The sequence below is a fragment of the Apium graveolens genome, chromosome 3 (assembly GCF_009905375.1).
Source record: "Apium graveolens cultivar Ventura chromosome 3, ASM990537v1, whole genome shotgun sequence".
Lineage (NCBI taxonomy): Eukaryota > Viridiplantae > Streptophyta > Magnoliopsida > Apiales > Apiaceae > Apium > Apium graveolens.
In genome coordinates, this window is record NC_133649.1 from 41,571,642 (window position 1) to 41,594,464 (window position 22,823).

Here is a 22,823-nt window from a genome sequence, read left to right on the forward strand (position 1 = left end):
ATGTTGTGTAGATGTGATCTAGAGGTATTGGTGGGGTGAGGACGTCGGGAACGTGTTCTCCGGCGAACCCGACTGTTTTCCGGCGAAGAGCTGGAAAATTACAGTTTGGTACCCCAACTTTTGAAAACGATGCAGTTAGGTCCCTGAGGTTTCCAAACTTTGCAAAAATTGGATTCCTATTTTAAAAATATTTAAAAATCATATTTCCTAATTATTTTTATTATAAAAATTCGTTTTTTAATTTCTGAAAATTCTAAAAAATTATTATTTTAATTCTGAAAATTATTTTTAATTCATAAATAAATCTAAATTAATTAGTTAATTAATTTCAGTTAATTTATAATTGATTAATTGGTCAATTAATTCGAAAATTAATTGATTAATTGATTTAATTTATTATTAATTGATTTTAATTAATTATTTAATTAGATTTAATTATTTAAAAATGATTTAAAAATTCTGAAAAATAGTTTCGAGCTTTAAAATATTATTCTAAATTATTTTCAAGGCTCGATAATTATTCTAAAATTGTTTCGGAGCCAGAATTGGCCAACCGAACCCTGTTTATTAACCCGAAATTGATCCAACGACCCGTTTTAATTCCGAAAAATGTTTTAAAAATTATTTTAAATACCCGAAAGCACATTTATGACCCGAGACTTCTTTATAAATGATATGTCATTGATTACGTGATGTATTATGTGTTATACGTGACCTGTTGTTTGACTATCGGTCTATATATTCGGTGTTTACTTCGTTATTGCATAGATTGCAATCCGTTAATCGGATTTGGGTAAAACGAAGGGTAGATAGAAGTGTGTGTTGAACAGAATCTTGTGAGTTGATAATTGATAGATGCTTATGATATGTGAGCAGAAAAGGCAAGACGTAGGAAAGGAAAACAGATAGTTGAAGAGTAAGACGGTTGTGATTGGAAGTGAGTGCAGAGTAGTAAGCTAATACCAGGCAAGTGTTCTGAACTTTCTCGAGATATTGTAATTCTTGATAGTCTTGTTGACATTGCAAGTGCTTTGAAGCACGGAAACCTAAATCCCGATTTCAGTTATTGTTCTTGAGCCGTGAACCATATTCTTTCTAAGCCATTGATTATTGTAGACCCAAACACGAACCACAAATCTACGATACTACTCCACAAATACATACCAACTAAATACTAGACACTGAACTGGATTACTATATACTCAATCCATGATATCTTATGCTTTGAAAGACCAGATCCTTGAAACCCTGAAACGTTGTTTCCTTTGTTATCCAATTTTTTTCATTACCCAGCATTCAAGCTTTGAAAGTACCTGGTTGATCCTTACAAGGATTGAAACCCTTCCATTGTTAAACATTTATTGTTGTTAATGATTTCGTTTATTGTTTATTATTGCATATTCTGTTATTATGTTAGAATTGGATTGTTTTTATAAAATTGTGGACCAGATTCGTGGTCAGACCATATAATGGTCAAGTTAGGCCAATGTGTGCCTTGGATCCAGTAGTTAGAGCAATGTTGTGTGCCTTGCTCGGGGTTAGTGCATGACTGATCAGCAGCCTAACCTTGGTTTTTAAATTAAAAGTATAATATCCAATTCTAAATCATAATCCATTGTTCACTTGATATCATAAACATATTCACCTGATGATCATTATTCTCAGTTTTGTCATTGTGACTTGCTGAGCTAGTTAGCTCATTCGTGCGATGTTGTTTATATTCTTTCCAGTTAAAAAGGAACCAGTTAGTAAAGAGGATCCTCAGTCCAGCGCGAGAGCTAGGGGTTCAGGTTGAGAAAGCTGAGCTAGTAGGTTTCTTTTGGAATAACTTAAGTTTGTAAAAGTTTGTAATAATGTTTAATACTCAGTTTTGAGTTTGGAATGGTTGGGATTTGAACGGTTTGTAATATATTAGTGTGTTTGGCTTGTGTGCATACTCTAACCTGTTGCGGTCCGTGGTGGTTGGTAAGTAGGGTCATTGCATATATTATTATTATCTTTATTATTGTTATAAGCAGGTTATAAATAAGGTGTATGTGTGGACCCCAAACTTCTGACCCGGGTTTGGAGGGCGCCACAGGTTTGGTATCAGAGCTACAGGTTATAAGTCACTGACACAAGCCTAGGTTAACGGGAATGGGTAGAGGGTTAGGATTAGAAGTAAGGCATAGAATGATAGAACGTTGAGAGGTTGAGTGTTTCAGTATATCAGATATTAGTATAGTTCATGTTATGGTACGAGATTCTTATATGGCGATATGATTTCAGATAGCAGTGATGGCCGACTCTTTTATTCCCGTATCAGCTGATCACTCGGAGCCTTCAGTTGGAGTGCCGTCTTCGGATCCACGTCCTGTTGTTCCACCAGTGTTGGCTATATTACCTCCAACTGTGTTGCATCCCGTACCATTACAGGCTATTCCACCTCCAGGCGTGAGGCCACCTATCAGAGGACCCTCACCAGCTGATTCAGATTCCACTAGGCATTCAGTTGCGAGTGCCCCATTCCAGTCTACATTGCCCCCAGTTCCTTATTACCGGTATGAGGCTCTTCTATTGGAGCGTGATTCCTTGTTGGCTCAGATCAGAGAGTTACAGCATATCATCAGGACTACAGATGTTGATCGTGGTGTGAGGGAGCTTCGAGAGGAGATTTATGTGACACGGAGGGTTCTTGAAGCTAGGCTACATGGAGCTACACTACCTGGCAGAGGTCCTGATGCACTGATGGGCTGGGCTACTGAGGTGATGGAGGACTTTGAGAGGCTGGCAGGACCAGAGTTTCCTTGGAGCTGAGTTAAAGATTCAGAGATGGAGATGTTGAGCAGTGTTGTTATGGTTATGTAGTATGTACAGTAGTGTGTAGTGTGTATCAGTAGACTTTTGAGTTGTATTTATAGACTAGCTATGCTGACTAGTGAGTAGGTTGTTGTACCCTTTTTGCTTTTACTTTCGAAGCATCTTTACGCTTGTACTACCCTAAAACTTTTGATCTATATATATCAGTACCTTTTTCCTTTCCAGCACTGTCATTTATTCTATTGCACCTGTTTTACCTTACCATATTTATTGCACCAGTTATACCCTGTGATACCATGTACCCTGTTTTCCATAACTGTTTATATTCTGTAAAGAAGCATGCAATTTACTTAGTTACAACTGTTTTCAAAAAAAAAAAGAGATATTCCTGTTTTACAAAACTTTTATTTTATGCAAATATTTGATTCAAAAGCTAAATAAATTGATTGATTCTTTACAGAAAATGCCTCCTAAAAGAAATACCCGCACCAACACCCGGAATGAAGAAACCAACAACAACAATCAAGATGATACAAACCCGAATGTGAACCCAGGACCTATGGACCCAGCAATAGCCCAGATTCTTCAAATCTTGGCCCAACAAACAGTTCACCTAGCACAACAACAACAAAGACAGACCAATCCCCAGGTAACCTTCAAAACTTTTCAGGCAATAAACCCACCAGAATTCAAGGGTTCCTTAGAGGAAATTGAAGCAAATGTTTGGTTAAAGGAAATAGAGAAGGCATTTGCCTTAGTGAAAGTAAAGGAAGAACAGAAGGTTGAGTTTGCAAGTTACTATTTGAAGAATGAGGCCACATATTGGTGGGAAATGGTGAAGACATTAGAAGGCACAGATGTTATTAGTTGGGAAAGGTTCAAGAAATTGTTTTTAGAAAAGTATTTTCCTCAGTTTGTTCAGGATCAAATGGAGCTGAAGTTTTTAGAGTTAAAGCAAGGGAATATGACGATAACAGATTATGAGGGGAAGTTTGAGAAATTATCAAGGTATGTGCCGTCGTATGTTGATACTGATAGAAAGAAAGCTAAGAGATTCCAGCAAGGCTTTAAGCCATGGATCAGAGGGAAGGTAGCTATTTTTGAATTGGATACCTATGCCGGGGTTGTACAGAAGGCTATGATCGCAGAGACAGAGAGTGAGATGTTCCAGAAAGATAAGGAAAGCAAGAAAAGGAAAGTTGAGGGAAGTGAGGGTCAGTCACAAACAGGGAAGTTTCCAAATTTTAAGAAGGGCAAGTTTCAGCCAGGGAGAAATTTTAATTTCAGGAGACAAAATGCAGGAGACGGAGGCCAGGGCAATCGTCCAGCTAATGTGAATCAGCCGAATCAGTTGAGATTAACTTTTCCAGATTATCAAGTTTGTGGAAAGAAGCATGGAGGAGTTTGTAACAAGTTGAATGTGGTATGTTTTAAATGCAACCAGAAAGGGCACTATTCAAGGGAGTGCAGAAATCAGCCAGCAAATAAGGATCAGCCTATCCGGAATCCAGCAGTGAAGGTTCCAGTCATTGGATTTACATGCTTTAAATATGGGAAGCCAGGACATATGGCCAGGGATTGCAAGACACCAGCCCCAGTTAGTAATGCATTGAGAATTATGGGATCTACCCCAACAGTGAATGAGACTCCAAGGGCTAGAGTTTTTGACATATCGGTGAAGGATGCGATCCAGGATATGGATGTCGTGGCAGGTACGCTTAATGTAAATTCTTTATGTGCCAAAGTGTTAATAGACTCGGGAGCAACTCGATCGTTTGTTTCACAAGATTTTGTTAGTAAATTAAATTGTCCAGTTGAGTGCTTAAATGAAATAATGACGGTGGAATTAGCAAATCAAGAACGTGTAACTGCGAACCAAGTTTGTGGAAATTGTGAGATTGAGATTTCTGGTAGTAAGTTTTGTGTAGATTTGATACCATTTAAGTTAGGAGAATTTGATGTGATATTAGGGATGGATTGGTTATCTAAGCATGATGCTCAGATAGATTGTCGAAATAAGAAAGTAATGGTGAAAACGCTAGACGAAAGAATAGTAACGTTCAAAGGTCAGAAACAAGTAAAGAAGTTCTTAATGATGATTCAAGCCAATAAGTTATTACGGCAAGGATGCGAGCATTTCTAGCATATGTGATCGATAGAAGTCAGGAGTCAGCAAAACTTGAAGATATTCCAGTTGTAAATGAATTTCCAGATGTATTTCCCGACGAGTTACCAGGACTTCCTCCAGATAGAGAAATTGAATTTGCGATCGACTTAGAACCTGGAACAGAACCAGTGTCCAAAGCCTCATACAGAATGGCGCCTGTTGAGATGAAAGAGCTAGCAAGGCAATTGCAGGAATTGTTAGAGAAAGGAGTAATTAGACCCAGCGTATCCCCGTGGGGAGCCCCGGTATTATTTGTCAAGAAGAAAGATGGAAGCTTGAGACTGTGCATCGACTATAGGGAGCTCAACAAGCTGACAATCAAGAATAAGTATCCGTTACCCAGAATCGATGATCTGTTTGACCAATTGAAGGAAGCCAAGTACTTTTCCAAAATTGATTTAAGATCGGGATATCATCAACTAAAGATCAAGCCAGAAGATATACCAAAAACAGCTTTCAGAACAAGGTATGGGCATTATGAATTTCTAGTGATGTCTTTTGGATTGACCAACGCCCCAACAGCATTTATGGACCTGATGAACAGAATTTTCAAAGAGTATTTGGATAAGTTTGTTATTGTGTTTATAGACGATATTTTAATCTATTCCAAGACGGAAGAGGATCATGCGGAACATGTGAGAACGACTTTGGAGATTTTAAGGAAAAAGAAGTTATATGCTAAATTCTCGAAGTGTGAGTTTTGGCTACAAGAAGTTCAGTTCTTAGGACACATAGTCAGTAACGAAGGGATCAAAGTGGACCCGGCAAAGATCGAGGCAATTACGAACTGGGAGAGACCGAGAACAGCCACTGAGGTAAGAAGTTTCTTGGGATTGGCAGGATATTATCGACGATTCGTTCAAAATTTCTCAAGGATTGCCACACCATTAACAAAGCTTACACGAAAGAATGAAAAGTTTATATGGAACGACAAGTGCGAAGAAAGCTTTCAGGAGTTGAAGCGAAGATTAATTACGGCACCTGTTTTGTCACTTCCAGACGATCAAGAGAATTTCGTAATTTATAGCGATGCTTCTCATAAAGGATTAGGATGTGTTCTTATGCAGCACGAAAAGGTGATTGCGTATGCGTCAAGACAATTGAAACCACACGAACAAAAGTATCCTACTCATGACTTGGAGCTAGCAGCTATAGTTTTTGCTTTGAAAATTTGGAGACATTATTTGTATGGAGAAAAGTGTGAGATTTTCACGGATCACAAAAGTTTGAAATATATATTTACCCAGAAGGAACTTAATATGAGGCAAAGGAGATGGTTAAAATTGATCAAGGATTATGATTGCTCGATTAATTATCATCCCGGTAAGGCGAATGTTGTAGCAGACGCGTTAAGTCGGTAAGAAAAGTTAAATGAGTTATCAGTACCTGAGGATATATATAAGGAATTTCAGAAATTGGAATTGGAAATTAAAGTTTGCAAACCCGAGGAAACGAAAATGTACAATATGACTTTCCATCCGGAGTTGTTGGAGAAGATAAAGAAATGTCAGGAAAATGTAATGGACCAAGATATAAATCATTTGGTAGGTGAAGAATTATGCACGCAGAAGGATGATCAAGGCATTTTGAGATTTTCATCTAGAATTTGGATTCCACCGGTGACGGAGTTAAAGAATGAAATTTTACAAGAAGCACATAGTTCAAGATATTCCATCCATCCAGGGAGTACCAAAATGTACAGAGATTTAAAGAAGAATTATTGGTGGCCAGATATGAAGAGGGAAATTGCAGAATGGGTTAGCAAATGCTATACCTGTCAGAGAGTTAAAGCAGAGCATCAGAGACCAAGCGGATTGTTACAGCCATTGGAGATTCCAGAGTGGAAGTGGGAACATATTACTATGGATTTCATAGTTGGATTACCAAGGACAAGGGCTAATCATGATGCCATTTGGGTTATAGTGGATAGACTTACCAAGTCAGCTCATTTTCTGCCTATAAATGAAAGATTTTCGCTCGACAAGTTAGTCCATATGTACCTGAAGGAAATCATAGTTCGTCATGGAGTTCCAGTGACTATCGTATCTGATCGAGATCCAAGGTTTAATTCAAGATTCTGGAAGAGTTTTCAAGAATGTTTGGGAACAAGACTGAATATGAGTACAGCTTATCACCCTCAAACGGATGGCCAAAGTGAAAGAACGATCCAGACAATTGAGGATATATTACGTGTTTGTGCGATTGATTTCAAAGGAAGTTGGGACGAACATTTACCTCTAGTAGAGTTTGCTTACAACAACAGTTATCATGCCAGCATTGGAATGCCACCTTATGAAGCCCTTTATGGACGCAAATGTAGATCTCCAATATATTGGGACGAAGTAGGAGAACGTAAAATACTTGGACCTGAACTGGTACAGCAGACAAAGGAAGTTGTTGAACTTATCCAGAAAAGATTAACAGCCGCTCAAGATCGTCAGAGGAAATATGCAGACCAGTCAAGGAAAGACATGGAATTTGAAGAAGGAAGCTTGGTATTACTGAAAGTATCACCATGGAAAGGACTAACGAGGTTTGGAAAGAAAGGGAAGCTAAGCCCAAGATATGTCGGACCTTTTGAGATCCTAAAGCGCGTTGGCAAAGTAGCTTACGAATTGGCGTTACCTCCGCACATGGAGCACATTCACAATGTTTTTCATGTATCGATGCTCAAGAAATATAATCCAGACTCCAGGCATGTAATCGAATATGAGCGAATAGAGCTTCAGGCAGATTTATCATATATAGAGAGTCCGATAGAGATTCTAGAGGCAAGAGAGAAAGTATTGAGAAATAAAGTGGTAAAGTTAGTAAGAGTATTGTGGAGAAACCCAAAGGTTGAAGAGTCAACCTGGGAGTTAGAAAGTGATATGAGAGAAAAGTACCCTCATTTGTTTTCTTAGGAGATTCTGAGGACAGAATCCTTTTAAGGGGGGAAGGATGTAATATCTGGGATATATCGTGTAATTATTTTGATATTAAATAATTATTATGTGTGCTCAATATCTATTCTGTGAGTTGATTGTTAAGTGTTATTTGTACTTGAATATTCAAAAATAATATTAATTGAGTATTTTAATTTTTATATGTCCAAAATAAAATATAGATAATTGTCATATCTTCCTAATTATTTTTATGTTGATTTATGGATTTATAAGAATCATATGAAATTTCTAAAATCTTTTTCCGGGTAATTAAAATCTATTTTATAAAAACGGGAACCAACCGACGTCAACCGTTGTTACGTTTTTGGAACCCGAAACTCTTCCGAGAACTCCTTCCTAACCTAATTGTAATATTCCGAGCATTTTCCATGTTTCGACTTTTTCGATCCGGCTTACGGTTTGTCCTGCGCGGGTCCCGGCGCAACATTTTCGATACAATATTCGTTTCGGTAAATCAATAAAACCCGTATTTTCGATAAACGGGAGCTTTTTATTAAACTATCCCAATTGTCATTTCGTAATACGTGTAACCAGGCGCTGAGACCAAGACCGCAGTACAAATTGTACTGATCTGGATAATTATCCCGAAAATCGATACCGTTTGGATCAGTTTTTATAAATAAACGTACCATTTTATATCCGGAATGATCCAACGGGATACTAATTTTCCGTAATTATAAATAGCCTTTTACCGTATTTTATTCGTATCAAAATCATTTGCAGACAGATAATTATATAATTTTCAGAGAAAAGCCCTAATTTCTTAAAACTATTCTAAGAATCAAACAGCAAAACGAAGGCGTTACCGATCTCTGTTTTCAAAGCTTGAGTAACCAAAATGAAGGATTTGAGGTGTTCTATCAGATTCTGAGCTTTGTTTCACTGCAGAAATCAAGGTTATTTTTCTAAAAATTTATTTATTTTCGAATTTATTTTATTAAAAATATGAATTTTTGTTCGGATGATTGTTTGTATGATTTGATGATTGCATGTTGTAGAACTTGTTTTCCTGATGATTTTCATATGTCATACGTCTGATTTGGAGTTCAATAACATGTTCAAATTTGAGTTTAATTTTCGAATTTCAAAATTAGGGTTTATAACCCGTATGAATGTTCTTAATTGAAATTTGGGGGTTTCTTATTCTGTGATAGATTGATGTTGTGTTATAGTGGGTTGTGTTCTCTGTGAAATTTGCAATCTAGTCGTATAAGTTTCATGAACCACCGAGGTCTGTAGAGAAGGGAGTTGTGTTTTGAAGTTTTCCGATGTTCGCCGGAAACTGGAAAATTTCACGGCCAAATTCCGGCCAACTCAGGGATTGTTAGGATGAATTGATTGCATGGTTGTGTTCCTGATGTTGTGTAGATGTGATCTGGAGGTATTGGTGGGGTGAGGACGCCGGGAACGTGTTCTCCGGCGAACCCGACTGTTTTCCGGCGAAGAGCTGGAAAATTACAGTTTGGTACCCCAACTTTTGAAAACGATGCAGTTAGGTCCCTGAGGTTTCCAGACTTTGCAAAAATTGGATTCCTGTTTTAAAAATGTTTAAAAATCATATTTCCTAATTATTTTTATTATAAAAAATCGTTTTTTAATTTCCGAAAATTCTAAAAAATTATTATTTTAATTCTGAAAATTATTTTTAATTCATAAATAAATCTAAATTAATTAGTTAATTAATTTCAGTTAATTTATAATTGATTAATTGGTCAATTAATTTGAAAATTAATTGATTAATTGATTTAATTAATTATTAATTGATTTTAATTAATTATTTAATTATATTTAATTATTTAAAAATGATTTAAAAATTCTGAAAAATAGTTTCGAGCTTTAAAATATTATTCTAAATTATTTTCAAGGCTCGATAATTATTCTAAAATTGTTTCGGAGCCAGAATTGGTCAACCGAACCCTGTTTATTAACCCGAAATTGATCCAACGACCCGTTTTAATTCCGAAAAATGTTTTAAAAATTATTTTAAATACCCGAAAGCACATTTATGACCCGAGACTTCTTTATAAATGATATGTCATTGATTACGTGATGTATTATATGTTATACGTGACCTGTTGTTTGACTATCGGTCTATATATTTGGTGTTTACTTCGTTATTGCATAGATTTCAATCCGTTAATCGGATTTGGGTAAAACGAAGGGTAGATAGAAGTGTGTGTTGAACAGAATCTTGTGAGTTGATAATTGATAGATGCTTATGATATGTGAGCAGAAAAGGCAAGACGTAGGAAAGGAAAACAGATAGTTGAAGAGTAAGACGGTTGTGATTGGAAGTGAGTGCAGAGTAGTAAGCTAATACCAGGCAAGTGTTCTGAACTTTCTCAAGATATTGTAATTCTTGATAGTCTTGTTGACATTGCAAGTGCTTTGAAGCACGGAAACCTAAATCTTGATTTCAGTTATTGTTCTTGAGCCGTGAACCATATTCTTTCTAAGCCATTGATTATTGTATACCCAAACACGAACCACAAATCTACGATACTACTCCACAAATACATACCAACTAAATACTAAACACTGAACTGGATTACTATATACTCAATCCATGATATCTTATGCTTTGAAAGACCAGATCCTTGAAACCCTGAAACGTTGTTTCCTTTGTTATCCAATTTTTTTCATTACCCAGCATTCAAGCTTTGAAAGTACCTGGTTGATCCTTACAAGGATTGAAACCCTTCCATTGTTAAACATTTATTGTTGTTAATGATTTCGTTTATTGTTTATTATTGCATATTTTGTTATTATGTTAGAATTGGATTGTTTTTATAAAATTGTGGACCAGATTCGTGGTCAGACCATATAATGGTCAAGTTAGGCCAATGTGTGCCTTGGATCCAGTAGTTAGAGCAATACTGTGTGCCTTGCTCGGGGTTAGTGCGTGACTGATCAGCAGCCTAACCTTGGTTTTTAAATTAAAAGTATAATATCCAATTCTAAATCATAATCCATTGTTCACTTGATATCATAAACATATTCACCTGATGATCATTATTCTCAGTTTTGTCATTGTGACTTGCTGAGCTAGTTAGCTCATTCGTGCGATGTTGTTTATATTCTTTCCAGTTAAAAAGGAACCAGTTGGTAAAGAGGATCCCCATTCCAGCGCGAGAGCTAGGGGTTCAGGTTGAGAAAGCTGAGCTAGTAGGTTTCTTTTGGAATAATTTAAGTTTGTAAAAGTTTGTAATAATGTTTAATACTCAGTTTTGAGTTTGGAATGGTTGGGATTTGAACGGTTTGTAATATATTAGTGTGTTTGGCTTGTGTGCATACTCTAACCTGTTGCGGTCCGTGGTGGTTGGTAAGTAGGGTCACTGCATATATTATTATTATCTTTATTATTGTTATAAGCAGGTTATAAATAAGGTGTATGTGTGGACCCCAAACTTCTGACCCGGGTTTGGAGGGCGCCACAGTTTATCCCAAAAGAGGGGACCAACTACCTCGCATTTACGGATGTTAACCAAGCTCCTAATAGCTTCAAGAGATTTGTAAAGTTCTTTTCTGAAACTTACTTTGCAGGTGCTCTAACTAGAAATTCACTTCTGTATTTGGATGTTCTTAGTGATTTTTGGAACTCAGTTGTGATGAGGACAATAGTGCATGAGAACCAAGCTATTTCCATGGTGGTTAACTACTCCATTCAAGGTCAACAGGTGGAGTTTTCTGAGAATGATGTCAATTTGGCTTTGGGCATCCCTACTGATAACTTGGTGGAGGACCCAACTCAAGATTAGCTAGCTGAGTTCATGGACTTCATCAACTACAGTGAGATGATCAACTTGGAAAGCCTGAACAAGAAGTATTTGAGGAAGGAATGGTCTTTCATGTTTGACTCAATTGTGAGGGCCTTCACCTGCAGGAAGATATGGTATGACAATATTTCAAGTGTTGTTTAGAAGCTGGTGTTCTTAGTGGCTCACAATAGACACCTCAATATAGAACAGTTGATTATGGAGGAGCTCAGCACCAGGCTTACAATGCCTTTGACATCAAGAGGTAAAGAAATATTTCTTCCTAGATTTATAATGTCAGCTTTAAACTATAAAGTTAAAGACATTCACTTAATTAGTGGTATAGATAATAAATAAATAACATAATCTAGAGTAATAGGTTCATCACCTTCATCATCTTCACTATCTGACCCCAACAAGGCCTTCTCTTAGGCATCAGACCTTAGCATTTGATCAAGTTCTGAAGTAACCACAGAATCGACCAATTCCACTTTTAAGCACTCCTCATTATCAGTAGGGAATTTTATGGCATTGATACATTGAACTTCACATCCTGATCCAGTACTCTCATAGTGAGCTCACCCTTCTACACATCAATCAAGGTTCGGCCAGTAGCCAAGAACGGTCTTCCCAAGATTATGGGAATCTTCTTATCCTCCTCAAAATCAAGAATTACAAAATCAGCAGGAAAGATAAGTTTGTCCACCTTGACCAAAACATCCTCCACAATGCCTCGTGGATATGTAATAGAACAATCGGCCAACTGCAAGGACATATAAGTCGGCTTCGGATCAGGTAAATCCATCCTCTTGAAGATAGATAAAGGCATCGGATTGATGCAAACTAACATAAACACTTGTCGAATGACAAGTTTCTAATAGTGCATGGAATAGTGAAGCTTCCAGGATCTTTAAGCTTTGGAGGCAATTTCTAGTGCAACACAGCACTGCATTCCTCTGTGAGAGCTACGGTCTATAAGTCATCGAGCTTCACTTTCCGAGAGAGAATACCTTTCATAACCTTCACATAGCTAGGCATTTGTTCAAGAGCTTCAGTGAAAGGTATGTTGATATGAAGCTTCTTGAAAACTTCCAAGAACTTAGTAAATTGCTTATCCAGCTTTTGCTTCTGCGGCCTCTTAGGAAAAGGAGGTGGAGGATAGACCTGTTTTTCCCATGTATTACCCTCAAGAGGAGTGTTGACAATAGCTGTCTTCCTTGGTTCCACTTTTGCTTCCTTCTGCACTTCTTCTTCAGCCATAACTTCAACTTCTGGAATTGGAGATTTTCGGGATTTGCAACTTTCCCAGACCTCAATGTGATTTCTTTAACCTGCTCTTTAGCTTCACTTTTGCCTGGTACTTCAGTGTCACTAGGGAGTGTACCAGGTTGTCAGTTCAGCAAGGCATTGGGAATCTGCCCGATTTGATTTTCCGAGGTCTTGATAGAACTGCTTGGCTCTTGCACATAAGCCTCAAGTCCTCCAATTCAGATTTTTCATTAGATTGTGGTAGCTGCTGAAGTTGGAGTTTTTTCTTGGTGCATATTGCGGTTGTTGAAAACCAGGTGGGTTGAATTTCTTAGTTGCATACTGCTGATAAGGTTGTTGCACTGCATTTTGAGTGTTTCTCCAACTGAAGTTAGGATAATTGTGGTTGTTGGTATGATAGGTGGATGGAGCTGGTTGCTGCGATCTCTTAAAGTTGCTCACGAACTGAGCTGATTCACTAGAAATAGCACACTTCTCCGTCTCATACGCACCAGCACAAAGCTCACAGACACTTGTGATCTGATTAACTCCAAAATTAACCAAAGAATCCACCTTCATCGTTAAAGCCTAAAGCTGAGTAGCTATAGCAGTAGCTGTGTCCACTTCCAGAATTCCTGCTACTTTGCCTTGATGCATTCTCTGAGTTGGGTTCCGGTATTCATTAGCAGCCATCAGGTCAATTAATTCATAAGCTTCATCATAGCTTTTAACCCATAAGGCTCCTCCTGATGCTGCATCAAGCATGGGTCTAGAAGTTGCATCCAACCCATTGTAAAAGCAGTTAATGATCATCTAGTCAGGCATTCCATGATGAGGGCACTTTCTAAGCATCTCTTTGTAACGATCCCAAGCTTCACACAGAGATTCTTCAGGTTGTTGCGTAAATTGTGTAAGAGTATTCCTGATTGCAACAGTCTTTTCCATAGGGAAGAATTTAGTTAGAAACTTCTGAGCAAGATCCTCCCAAGTAGTGATGGAGCCTGGTGGTAGAGAATACAACCAACACTTAGCCTTATCCCTAAGAGAGAATGGGAAAAGCCTCAGCTTAATAGCATCTTCGGTAACTCCATTGAACTTGAAAGTGTCACAGATCTCGATGAAATCCCTGATGTGCATGTTGGGATCTTCTATATGAGAACCCCCAAACTGAATTGAGTTCTGTATCATCTGAATCATGCTCGACTTGATTTCAAAGGTGTTAGCCTGATAATTCTAGACTGAATATCATTGATCTTTGTCTTAGAATAGTCCATCAAAGCCTTAGGATTCGCTGCTTGATCTCCCAATATGACTAGAGCTTCTTCTTCAACTTTCTGCTCAACAAAAACTTCTTCAACCTTTTCTTTAACAAGAAATTCTTCAACTACTTCCTCCGCTTTATCCAGTGTTCTCTTGGGAGACCGAGAATGCGTATGCATACACGCTCGCTAGAGTACCTAAAACACGAAAAGGAAACAAGTAAGTAACAATGTCCGAGTCAATGAACTTTAACGACCACTGATGACAAACACATAAACTAAAAATTAACACCGAGTCCCCGCCAGTGGTGCCAAAAACTTGTTAGGACAAAAACACGCGTTAATATTCACGCAAGTATACGCGATCGCAAGTAATATAGAATTGTTTCTAGTTCATTCCCACACAGACTAGTTTTGGTTAATTTCAATCAATGTACTTATGCAATAATGATATGATTATTATTCAATGCTAAGACGAATAACAATTTGGTTTTGTTTATAACTAAGATTAATAACTAACATACAATTAACTAAGAGATTACAAAGTTGATTTACTTATATAACACAAATATGAGATTCTAACTTCATTACTACTTCATTCAATAGCCTTTTTGTTCTTAACCTTAGCATGCAATGGTGATGACAACTAATCAGATAACACGAAACTAGTAAACGCCAACTTTTGTTGTACGAATACCCTACTACCAGACATCCACAAAAGAGATTGAAGCTGAATAGACACCAATTATATTGAGACCCTATATATCTATAGAATTTGACAACATAACGGTTTAATGCGCAAGTTATCTATCGTGATTACATAGGGAAAGTAAGATGGTTAAAATTACCTACGAATCATGCATAAAAAAAATACATGAACCTATGCTAGCATGGCAAGTTCTAAACCTCTAAATTTACTGTCGCTTCATTAGAGATTAACACGCTATCTTATAAGTTCGCGATGCTCATTAGACGAATAAGCACAACCAATACTAGGATATCATACAATCACCATACTCTAAGGTATCAAAACATATTAACTATTGAAATCCATAAGTAAATCCGCTAGAGCCGCACGATAACGATTAGCCCATAACCGAACTCATCATCACTGTGAGTTTCGATGAAAGCATGGTATAATAAACTAGGTCTTTATAAAATGAATAATAAACAAAGTACGTAATCCAGAGTATTAGGTTCAACAAAACAAGAAACGAGCATCCAAGATTACCCACTCAAATTCAAACACTTAAAATGGCATCACAGACAGTTAGAGCTTTTATCCCAAAAGAAGGGACCAACTACCTCGCATTTACAGATGCTAACAAGCTCCTGATAGCTTCAAGAGATTTATGAAGTTCTTTTATGAAACATACTTTGCAGGTGCTCTAACTACAAATCCACTTATGTATTTGGATGTTCTCATTAATCTTTGGAACTCAGCTGTGATGAGGACAATAGTGCATGAGAACCAAGCTATTTCCATGGTGGTTAACTGCTCCATTCAAGGCCAACATGTGGAGTTTAAGAGAATGATGTCAATTTGGCTTTGGGAATCCCTACTGGCAACCTGGTGGATGTCCCAACTCAAGATTAGCTAGCTGAGTTCATGGAATTCTTCAACTATAGTGAGAGGATCAACTTGGAAATCCTGATCAAGAAGTATTTGAGGAGGGAATGGTTTTTCCTGTTTGATTCAATTGTGAGGGCCTTCACCTGTAGGAAGATATGGTATGACAATATTTCAAGTGTTGTTCAGAAGTTGGTGTTCTTTATGGCTCATAACAGACACCTCAATGTTGGACATTTGATTATGGAGGAGCTCGGCACTAGGCTCACAATGCCTTTGGCATCAAGAGGTAAAAAAATATTTCTTCCTAGATTTATAATGTCTGCTTTAAACTATAAAGTGAAGGACATTCACTTACTCAATGGTATAGATAAGACACAAATATGCAACTGTAAAAAAGTGTCTGAACTTCTATTTAGCTCACTTATTACTGAAAATAAGGTACCTGTAAATCTTAGAATCACTCCATTTATGTTGGAGAGATTCGGGACTTACCCTTACCCTATGCCTGACATGAGGTCTATAGTAAGAATTAGTACGATTATGACTCTTATACCTGTGAAAGAACAAATACAGGAACACCAATAGGGGTCTTCCCAAACTGAGACCCTTCCTTCTTTACCACTAACAGCTAGGAAACCAACCACTACATCCTCTCAAAAGGGTGAGGTGAGTAAAAAGAAGAGAAAGAAGGCACCCTTGATAGTTATTAATGAGAGTGGTGAGGATCAAACATAACCAGATTCTACCTTGGTCTAGAAGCCAAAGAAGGTAAAGCAAACTGAGTTGACCACTTATTTGGCTACCTCTACATCCTCTTAAAAGGATGTAGTTGAAAAAGAGGGAATAAAACAGACTCTAGGGGCATCCTCTCAACAGGGTGTCTCTATTGAAAAGAACACTCTCCCTAGTGCATCCTGTATAGAGTCTGCAAAACCACTTGAACATATTTAAGTGTATGAAAGAAGGAATAAGGATGGCACACACTCTGAGAGCACAACTTTTGAAGCTCCTTTATCTATTCAGGGGGAGCTGCCAACACTCAACTCTGAAATTACAAATCTTATTTCTAAAATTTCTTCTTCATACAATAAGACACTTGAACCCACTTCTCAAGTGTCACCAAAATTAAGTGACATAGTTCATAAAACTGTGCTCATTACCCATGAACCACAATTAGATGGTGAGAGACTACTAGCTGGTGCAGACCTTGATGACAACATTAAAACCACAAGGGTTTCATCAATTTTAACTGAAGACCTTGTGGATGTTACTCAATCACCTTCATGTGCTAAACAGTCTTCACATATTAATAGGTTTGAGGGTAGTACTCCTGAGGGGGAGCTATCTAAATCCTCTCCAATTCAATTGGAGGTTCCTCATATAGGGACAACTCCCCTCAAAACCCTAGATGACATTGCTCTGTCAATTAAAGCTAGGAGTCCAATTGCCCATGATCCAATCATAGGGGAGGCAAGCTTAGTACATTCAAGTGCCAGCTCTTTGCAAGAAGAGCAAGGGTTTGAGACCATGGTACATGACAGTAACCTGGTCAAATCCCCTCCAATTCAATTGGAGGTTCCCATTGTTGGTGAACAATACATTGTCACAACCACATATTGGTAAGATGAAAACATACGCTAATATTAATACAAGTATACGCAATCGCAAGTAATATAGAATTGTTTCTAGTTCATTCCCAGAGAGACTGGTTTAGGTTAATTTCAATCAATGCACTTATGCAACAATGATATGGTTATTATTCAATGCTAAGGTGAATAAAAATTTGGTTTTGTTTATAACTAAGATTATTAACTAACATACAATTAAATAAGAGATTAAAAAGTTCATTTACTTGTATAACACAAACATGGGATTCTAACTTCATTACTACTCCATTCAATAGCCTTTACAATGGTGATGACAACTAATCAAATAACACGAAACTAGTAAACGCCAACTTTCGTTGTATGAATACCCTACTACCGGACATCAACAAAAGAGATAGAAGCTGAATAGACACCATTTATATTGAGACCCTATATGTCTATAGAATTTGACAACATAACGGTTTAATGTGCAAGTTATCTATCGTGATTACATAGGGCAAGTAAGATAGTTAAAATTTCCTACAAATCATGTATAACAAATACATGAACCTATGCTAGCATGGCAAGTTCTAAACCTCTAAATTCACTGTCGCTTTATTAGAGATTAACACGTTATCTTATAAGTTCGCGACGCTCATAAGATGAATAAGCACAACCAATACTAGGATATCATACAATCACTACACTCTAAGGTATCAAAATATATTTACTATTGAAATCCATAAGTAAATTCGCTAGAACCCCATGATAACGATTAGCCCATAACCGAACTCATCACCACCGTGGGTTCCGATAAAAGCATGGTATAATAAACTAGGTCTTTATAAAATGAATAATAAATAAAGTACGTAATCTAGAGTATTAGGTTCAACAAAATAAGAAATGAGCATCCAAGATTACAACTTAAAATAAAGAATCACAAGAATAAACTAGATCTTCTTCACCTTGGTTGTATTTGTGCTATAGGTCTTCTAGCTGTCTTCTCCTTAAGCTCAGTTATCAAAAATGTCTTTAAGTTGTCTTTAAATAGCAGACCAATTAATCCAGAAGCCCAGAAAACAATCTTCTAATTGAAACAGGATTTTATTATCCTGACACGGCGCGACCGCGTGCTTCATCAGCGCGGGCGCGCTGTCCTTTTGCATCTTCGGCGCGGTCGCGCGCTAGCACAGCGCGGGCGCGCTGACATTCTGGAAAAAATTAATTTGCCTTCTTTATTTTGCTGGTTCTTGATGTCTTTTACGAGAAATCTACACGACACCTTCCTAACACCATTTTAGCATCAAAGCAATGCTAAATCACCTCGATCCCGTATATATGCCTGAAATATAAAACACTACCAAAAATATATCAAAAACACAAATAACTTGAGTACAAAACATCAATTTAAACCTTTATAGAGCATTCTAAGTGGACATAAATGCCACTTAACATACCCCCAAACTTGAACCGATGCTTGTCCTCACGCATAAACAGACTCAAAGAACAAGAAATAAAAATGCATGAATGCAAGCTACATGAATGCAACGATCCCCTCAGAATAACTAACCAACCAATAAGCAACAGCTCAACAAATGCAGTTATTCGCACAAAGATCAATCAAATCCCACAATTTAACTTACAAGCCGAGATTGTGTGTGTGTAAATTTGCTTAACAGATATACTACCACAACTAGATCAATAATCATGACTTACTACTTATCAAGGCTATCACAAGGTTATAAATAGAATAAAAGCTTAACTGAAAATGACTGACAACACTTCAATTTTTATATCGGAGTTATTATATGGATTCATGCTTTTATTCACAACACATAAACAATCACAAATATGCTTATTTGATCGTGCAATGAGTGAGGTCCATAAAAGACTTATGCAATAATACCCATGTAGCGAGCGTTAGGTTAGTGGATCCCAGACTATAAAAGCCTTAGGTCACTAGGCACAAAGTCCCCTAAGAACTTAATAACTCGAGTATTAAAGAGCCCACTCGTGATCAATTATGCATAACACATATAATATTTTTTTCTTTTTTTTCTTTTTTTCATATGATTTCTTAACGAGTGTGTTTCGCTCCATCTCGCTCAACCCTAGACTACTCATATAAAATGAGCCGGCTACTAACCAATTGACACATAGCCAAAACAACAAGCAATGAAATTCAATTGTTTTCTCCAATTTTAAATATCCATGTTATGTTTTCATTAAGAGAATATCCTAAATTCTAAATATCAACAAGTGATTAAACCTCGATAAACAAATAAGACATGACCATGATCTAACACTCAAGCGACCTGTAAGACTTAGTGAAATTTTATTGCTTCTAGCATGCAAATCAACTCGATAGGAACTAACATCACTCTACATGACATCACTACACTAGCATCAATATCATAAATCAGTCAGTAAAGCAAACATAAGGGATCATGAAACTATATGCAAATGAATGAAACTATATACAACATACTAACATGCAAAAAAAAAACTACTACATGGAAAATATGCAACTATATGAACTAAACTAACATGAATATGCAACCTATATGGACATACACAGAACATATATTCTCTAACTACCACCCCCAAACTTAAAATATTCAATGTCCTCAGTGAAGGTAATAGTAAGGAATCGGGCATACCTACTCGGAATCAGAATTATCACCCTCAACGGTTGGAGTGTCAGGACTGTCAAGAGTGTTTGGAGGCGGGTACACAGAGTCCTCACCGAATACTGGCCACTGGATAGCAGTGTTGTCGGGCCGTCAGGTTGAATGGAATCTGTATTAAATAGGGATTAAAGTATTTAAATGTGAACTATGTGTCATTGTGTGAAATACGAATGTTTAAATAAATGTTATAGTCCAGTTATGGTGTCAGTTGGTATAAAAGGTTTGATGATGAAGCGTGTTCGAAAATGCTCAGTGTCGGGCCGTCAGACAGGACGCGACCCGTTACGCGAATAGTTAATATGAACGAAAAGGGGAATTTCTTAAGACTGATTGTGATGTAAGATGAGTCGTAATATGTGAATACATGTCATTGCTTGATAATGTTCTTGGGTATTGATATGGACCTAAAATTAGCCTAGAAATATAATTAATATTGAATTAATTAGACCTGATACGATCCAATAACGAAGCCTAATTAACGAGGCCCGAAGCCCTGATTATTTATAAATTTCGTAATTAATAAATAGGAAAGAATAATAGCTCATTAAATGAGTACAATCACCTTGAGGGCACCTACACCAACAAGGAGTCTGATTCCTTCATTCTAGGACTTCAAAGTCTACCCAAAGTCTGAGACTTGTTCCGCAAGTCTCCTAACCCTAGTCCAATTTAAGGACATTAAACATCTATATAAAGGGTCTCACCCCATCACTCAGAACTATGTTTTTGACTTGATTCTCTAATTCACAGAGATACGTAGGCATCTCGAAAAGGCAGAGTTAAGCTACAAAACACGAGAGCAGCCATTAAAGACCTTGAGCTCCCGAACCCTAGTAATAAATATAGTAATTAATACACCCTAGTTTTCTATCCATAACATTTGGCGCCGTCTGTGGGAAAGCATAACAACAACCACGGCGAGAACACGGAGTGAAAACAACACCCCTGAAGGAACACCAGCTGGGACAACCCAAATGATTTCATCGATGGTGGAGATACCCATACACTCATCATACGCTTCCATCCAAGGAGGAACCCCGATAGGGGCAACTGAGCCTCAGCCATAAGGGACAAATTCCCTGGCTCTACAAGGGATGAATCCCCCGGTTCCTCAAGGGACGAATCCCCAACTTCAGCGGGTAGATGCACCTGTGAACTCTCAACCCACAAGGTATGAATATTCAACTATTTTTACCACTAATCCCCCTATGGGATGCCCCTGTACCCCGAGGTTGGAGGAAGTGGACATGCTGGATGAAGTGAAGCACGGGGACAAACACCCCCTACATACGAGGTCTGGCTCCAATTCCGGAGGACCAAGAATTCTCTGGACCTTACACTGAAAGAGACTCTGAATCTTCGGATGATGATATGGCTCCAAGGAGGAGGCGTGCTGGTAAAGACCTTATGGCTGATGCTAATCGACGCCCCAGAACCACACAAGGGACGAATACCCAGGAAGTACAGGAGAGGATCAGGGCTCATGAAGCTGAGATCCAAAGGTTGAAGCACGATCTGGAGATGCACCTAAGACCCCCACTACCCTCGAGAAGGAAAAATCCTTCAGTCATAGACCTGGATGGTCCAATACCAAGAAGGGCTGTTGCCCCAAGGGCTGATCCAAGTGATCTTCTGCCCCTAGGAGATCCCGATGATCCCACTCCACCATTCACTGAAGAGATAATGAATGCCCATATCTCAAGAAAGTTTAAGATGCCCACCATCAAAGATTATGATGGCACTGGAGATCTCGCCAATCATGTTAGGACATTCTCTAATGCACTATTGGCTGCTGCTCGTGAATGACGCAATTAAGTATCGAGTCTTTCCTCAAACCCTCTCGAGAACGGCTCAAAGATGGTATAATCGTTTGTCTCCGAATTCTATTGGATCCTTCAGAGATCTAAGTCAAGCTTTTATCAAACATCTCATCAGTGAGAGAGTGCACGAGAAAAGTTCAGCATCCTTCATGAGTATTATACAAGGAGCAAAAGAATCTTTGAGAGACTATCTGAATCATTTCACCAAGGAAGCCTTGAAGGTCCCGAATCTTGATGACAAGGTAGCTATGATAGCATTGCAGCAGGGAACTCAGGACGAGTTCTTCAAGATGTCATTGGCCAAGCACCCCTCTGAAGTATGTTACAGCTCCAAGATAGGGCCGGGAAATACATCAAAGTGGAGGAGAGCATGAGGAAGACAATAGTGAATAACGAGCCCACTGGTGGCAAGAAGCGAAAGACTAATCTAGAATATATTGCTAAGGACAAGTATCCTAGAACTGAGCAAAACACTGATTCAACCCCGGAGAAGGGAGGAACTGGGCAAAAGTTCACTGGATATGCTAAGTTTAATGCTCCTAGAAGCCAGATCTTGATGGAAATTGAAAGAGATAGGGAAGTCCGTTGGCCTAAACCCCTGAAAGATGATCCTACTAAGCTAGATAAAAGCATGTACTGTAGATTTCACAAGGATGCCGGACATGACACCGATGAGTGTAGGCAACTAAAAGATGAATTAGAATTCCTTATTCAAAAGGGAAGGCTAAGCAAGTATACTGGAGATGGAGGAGATATGAATAATAATGGAAGAAGGAACTTTGATGATCGTAAAAGGGATCAGGATGATCAGGGGCGAAATCCCCAACCTAGGGGACCGGTGATTAACACGATCTTTGGAGGTCCACAACCCCAAGGGCCAGTGATAAATACGATCTTCGGAGGACCCACCGCTGCTGGTTCATCCAAAAATTCAAGGAAAGCATACGCTAGAGAAGTAATGCATATTGTCAGAGAAGCACC

General features: G+C 38.0%; 1 non-coding gene across 1 annotated transcript; it reads left to right on the top strand.

Moving 5' to 3' along the window:
* The first annotated feature begins 13,737 nt into the window (after positions 1 to 13,737).
* On the top strand, positions 13,738 to 13,844 carry LOC141716225 (small nucleolar RNA R71). Its single transcript, XR_012572942.1, has one exon. It is a non-coding gene; the product is annotated as a small nucleolar RNA R71 (small nucleolar RNA).
* Positions 13,845 to 22,823: the final 8,979 nt, after the last annotated feature.